We start from the raw sequence: 6,000 nt of genomic DNA, 5'->3' as shown, positions 1-6,000 counted from the left end.
GAATAAGCTCAAAACGACACAGTTGCAATGGAAAGGATGTGATGACTTGGCACATGCTAAACGACACCGTTTTGCCCAAAGAGAAAACAAATAGAAAATCTAAAAATCCTAAATCTAAACCCATGAACCAGCCCTTAGCTCCTTAACCCACGAACCAGCCCTCCCTTCCTACCCCTTATGAATCCAGACCACCCATCGGCTCTGTAACCAGCTCCTTGCATTGTGAACCACCAATACCTCACCAAGCTCGAACGCAACGACTACTCTGTCCTCTAGAGGCACAAGATGGGCCTCAACAAGTATGGCCCTGCAGTCTTCGGGCTTGGCCCATCCTCGGCTTCTGGATCCGGAGCCGGGTTGGGGGAGGAGGCCTAAGCCGCAAAGAAGAGCGCGTTCGATTTGAAGCTGGAGAAGTACGAGGTGGCGATGAAGATCAAAATCATAAAGGAGGTGAGAACTTTCACGGATTTGGGGTTGAAGGAGGCCAAAGAATTGGTCGAGAAAGTCCCTGTGGTGTTGAAGAAAGGTCTCACCAAAGAAGAGGCTGATCCCATTCTCGCTAAGCTCAAGGAATTGGGTGCCACTGTGGTATTGTAATAAAGATTGATTTTTGTTTTTTTTTTTTTTTTTTTTTTTTTTTTTTTTTTTTTTTTTTAATGTTTAAACGTAGAATAATGGTTGTTCTTAGATTAATGAGAAATGAGAAATTCTGGGGTTTTTTTAGGAAGGGAAGCGTTGGGTTCGTGGGTTAGAGATCTAAGGGCTAGTTTAGATTTAGGATTTTTAGATTTTCTGTTTGTTTTCTCTTTGGGCAAAACAATGCCGTTTAGCATATGCCAAGTCGTCACATCCTTTCCATTGCAACTGTGTTGTTTTGAGCTTATTTGGCATAAAAAAAACACATCAGCAAGATGACTTGGCAGTTAACAGCAAAATCTAACCGAGTGTGTGATTTGCTAATGGAACTAAACGTTGGGGTGTAAAATCCAATCACCCCCAAACGTTAGGGGTGTACTTTGCAATTTAGCCTTTAAAAAAAGTGTAAGCTAATACCATGTATAATTTGAACATCTTTTCAAAAAAATTTAAAATTTGAACAGTGTAATTATAACTATTTTTAATTGTATCCGTACATATGCATGGAGTTACACAATAGTTTACAAAATTGAGAAGCCTTATTTCAAAACTCTCATCTGTGAACGTAATTGTCAATGGAGGCAGAGAAGGATAGTAACATTCGTGTTGCTCACTTTTACTACTAAAACTTATTGGTTGAACATTTTCACAAACACCTGCCATACTTAAATATTTGAATTTCTGACAATTTGAACAATGTCTCAAGAAATTATTGCACTATTATACCATGGGTATACAGTGGTTGTCTACAATGAGTGTGAGGGGCATTTTGGATTAATGTGAAAATAATTGCTATTTACTTTTTTTTTAAGAAGTAAAAATGTTAGGAAAACCTAGATTCTAGTTGATTTCTCTTTAATCCAAATTCATTAACTTGATTATTTAAATAAGTTATTTAATGCATTCTAGTTTTGTAAGTAATGAGCACAACCATATCACTAATGTTAAATGCACCAGAAAATAAAGAACACACGTGATATGATTACAAAGGAAAATTCCAATAAGAAAAACCTTTGAGGGGTTTATCAATCACAACCCAACATAATGATTTACTAAATAGAATGCAAGTTTACAATATAAGAATATATTGACCAAAACATTGCTACCTATAGTATAACTTGCTCACATTACCACACACCTTGATTGAAGTAGGTTCTTGCAACAACTTCACTTTAAGCACTTTAATGTTCTTCAATATGATGTTGACGATGATGCTCGATACAAAATTCCACCACAAAAAAACCTAGTTTTATAGTAGCGTTTTTTCCCCCATGATTTTGAAAACTCCCAGTATAGGTGACCTATTATGGCACTTTTAGTAACTACCACAATAGGTTGACTTATTACGATAGTTTAAATCGAGCGCTTTAAAACTGCCACTATAGGTAGCCTACTATGGCGCTTTATGTAACGACCACAACAGGTTGAATTATTACGGTTGTTTCCAACCCTCGCTTATGGAGGCAATCGCCCACAATGTGGGTTATCCCCTTGACTTTCATTGAGAAGTACGCCTTGGCCTAGGGTGAACCATGATGGATGGTGTAAATAGAGTCACTACCTAGTTTAGTTTTAGGAACTATGAATATAGTACACTTTCATGGAAGGATTGATATTTTACTAGAGCACGTGTTCGGAGTTCAGATATAGGGATGGGAAGGCGTTAGACACCCACTATAGGCAATATTATAACCTCCGTAATAGCTCATTTAGTTGGGACTTTACTTCAAATTTTATAGACCTATTACGACAGTTTTAAAACCGTTGCAATAGGTTTTGACATAGTAAATGCCTATTACGGCAATTTAAAACCACTGCAATAGGTCAAATTTTCACCACAATAGGTTTAACCTATTCAGACTTAAAAATTTTAATCCCCACTTCTTTTTTTAGCTTCCCACTTTATATATATATATATATATATATTACATAATTTCTGGCATCCACCCCTTTCTCTCTCTCTCTCTCTCTCTCTCTCTCTCTCTCTCTTTCTCTCACATCCCACCACCAACCTCCATTGTCCACGCTGCTGCGAACTACCATCCATGCCGTGGCTGTCAAAAATGACATGGTAGATCTTCTTCCTTTTCCCCCCTTCCCCTTCTCCTTCTACTTCACCCATCTCCTCCACAGCCTTTTGGGTCTCCCTTTCGCCACCACCATGGCCACTTCCCCTTAACCCACTTCCCTCCTCCTCTTTTCTTACTCAAATCTAACCCCCTCTCCTCCAAAATCTCAATTCCAAAAATACTACCCAAAACCTCAGTTTCTACCCAAAGCTAGGTAAGTCTCTCTCCCTCTCTTTTCTATTTTGTAGTTAAATTAGTGTATATATTTTTAGTTAAATTTGTGATTTTTTAGTTTTGATTTTGGTTGAAGTTTGGTTTGGATTATGTGTATATATTTGTTTCATTATTAGTTGATTGTGTGGGTTTTTTTTTTTTTTTTTTGTTTAATTTTGGTTAAAGTTGTGTGTTTCACTGTTTTGCAATTGTGGGTTTCACTATTAAATTAGTACTAAAATATAGATGGAAATTGCATTCTAATTAAACGGGAGATTGTAGAGAGATAACATAATTGGTAATAGATTTTTTTTTTTTACAAGGTTTGACGATACTAACTGTTCTTAAAATAACGTTTGTTAATCTTAAAACTGACAACTTCATTTTAATGCAATATGATAAATTAGTAATTGTCAAAAAACAGAAAAGAAATTAAATTGGTAAAAAATGATAAGTTTTATCATGTAGCCATTATTTCTAACACTATAGAATACTTCTAATAATATTTAGCTAGCTAATGTGGTGCAATTATTAAGCTTATATTATTATAGCAATGGATAAGAGTTTGATGGACAAGAGGAGGAATTCCCAAGAATATGTTGATGGAGTTAAACTATTCCTGAATTCAAGTGGTAATGGATTAGTCTTATTGTGTTATTCTTTAGTAACATTGTTGTTGAATAAACTTATTGTTGTGGGTTTATTATATTTCAGGATGGTGATGATGCGGATGACCATTCTCTAGTTGCTGTAAATTTATCATCAGGGGGATCCGCATTAGGAAATATGTAGCTGATGGGTTTTTTTTGGTTTTTTTGTTCTACTCAATATATTTTAAAGTTTCAAACGTTGATATATATCAAAGTTGGAAACTTTATTATAACATTCTAGACATTTGGAGTGTATTCTTTTGGGCATAACTGTTATTATAGTAAAAACTTTTATTTTGGTATCCTAATCTTAATTTGGTAATGTATATTGCGTGCATAAAAAATTATAGTTTAAACTAGATCAACTCTTGTATTTAGCATGTTATTTTATTTAGCTATAAACAGGTTGTGAAAGGAAAAAACAGAAAAAATTTATGTGCCTAGGGAAAAAGAAAAAGAACTATAGTAGCGGTTTTGTAACTGCCACTAAAGGCTATATTAGAAAAATATAAAAATGCTTATAGTGGCGGTTTAAAACTGCTGGTATAGGTTTAACCTACTATGGTGATTTTCAATTTCTAAAAAGCATCTTTATAGGGTTGTAAAACCATTGCTAAAAGCTATATTAGAAAAATATAAAAATGCCTATAGCGGTGGTTTAAAACCGTTGGTATAGGTTCAACCTACTACAACGGTTTTCAGTTTCTAAAAAGCGCCGCTATAGGGTTACAAAACCACTGGGACCTAAACTGACATTTTTCAAACTACTATTGTAGCCATGGTTGTCAAAATCCCGATCTAGATCCTATGATCCTACGATTTTCTATCCCACCTGCCCAAAACAATCTGTATCTTTTAAGGATCTTTGCGATCATTCGGGATCGATAGGATAGTACAATTCTAATGATCCCAAATGATCCTAATTTTTATAATCTTCTTTAACTTGACAGAAGGCTCAGTTGGACTCAAATGAAAAATAACATCCTAATACTGACGCGTTTTGAGGTTTTAGGTCCCTTTAAATGATGCTTACAAATGAATGTAGGTAATTACATCAAATAGATGCACATTTTTGGTTTTTATGAATGAATGTATAATTTATGTAATTATTTAACATACCAATATGTTTTTTTCCTCAAATAATGTAAGATCTTACGATCCACAATGCCACCTCCCTCCCACGATCCTAAGTAGAATCCTGATTTTGACAACTTTGGGTGTAGCTCACCCTGGGCTATTATCACACTTATTGGCCAACGGTTGAAAGTGTCGACATTAAAAATGCCGAGATAGCCCATTTGGATCTATACCTACACTTTCTAGACTATATAGCGGTGCTTTAGAAATGCTAGCATGTCTGTATTTTTGTATTTTTCTTGTCACACAGAAGTCGTAGCAATATCTCCTTAATTCTTCACATTCTCTCTAAGTACATGATGACCTTGGCAAGCCTTTAATATGATCGGAGTGACTATGGCACAAATTCCAATGGACTAAACATGCATGTGAAATTGAATTCCAACCGTTCAATTGGTTGATTGCAGTTGAGCTATGTATTGATCTTTAACGAAGTTTGATCAATCAAGCTAGCAGTCAAGGCAACAAACTCAACAACTTCTTGAGCAGTCTTTCAAGTCTTCAATAGAGATATTCATTCACAATTTAAGACACTCCAAACACTTTCATCTCAAGACATACTTTAGACATGTTTTGTATACGGGTTGCCAACACTCAAAGACACTTAATCCTAATGTAAAAAATTAAATGTTAATTATAATTTTCACTCCTTAACTATTGATGTCGCGGAAGCCTAATGAAAGCACACACAATACTTTCTTGATAGAATAGAAATTAAACTATTAAAATCTGGGTGTAAACCTTGAATCTACAAGGGTTTTTCCTGAATCCACAAGGATATAAACTGGAATCTACCAGAGAAAGAATTTGACAAAAGTCTGTGTTTATTGAAAAAATAGTCTAATTTGCCTCTAACAGCTACAAAACATATAAATGTTAAGAAAAACGTTTGAAATCCTAATTCACACTAATTACACGATTAGTTGTCAAAATAATGAAAATTTTCGAAAATGGAAAAATTGAGTTAAATGCAAAATCATAAATTAATGACTTTAAGGGTCGTCCCAAAACAAGCGGTACTTTATTCTAACTTTTGAACAAAAAGTTATTAAGGAAACAAAAATTATTATAAACGGCAAAACCGTAGTTTTCAGGGTCTAAATGAAGAAATTCGCTATTTTCGAGGGTACTGCGTGGCAAAGCTATGAGTATTGCTTAGAATGCCATTTCGCTTCAGGTTTCCAAATTTCACGCGATTCTGACTTCGAAACCATGATTTCTACTAGTGCATTTTTGTCTTATGCAATAATTTCAAACACGCGTGAGAGTTTAGGAAGGTCATAGCGATCTATTCG

The sequence above is a fragment of the Quercus robur genome, chromosome 2 (genome assembly GCF_932294415.1).
Source record: "Quercus robur chromosome 2, dhQueRobu3.1, whole genome shotgun sequence".
NCBI classification, from domain to species: domain Eukaryota; kingdom Viridiplantae; phylum Streptophyta; class Magnoliopsida; order Fagales; family Fagaceae; genus Quercus; species Quercus robur.
The sequence above is the reverse complement of the archived record's forward strand: the minus strand, read 5'-3'. Positions refer to the sequence as shown.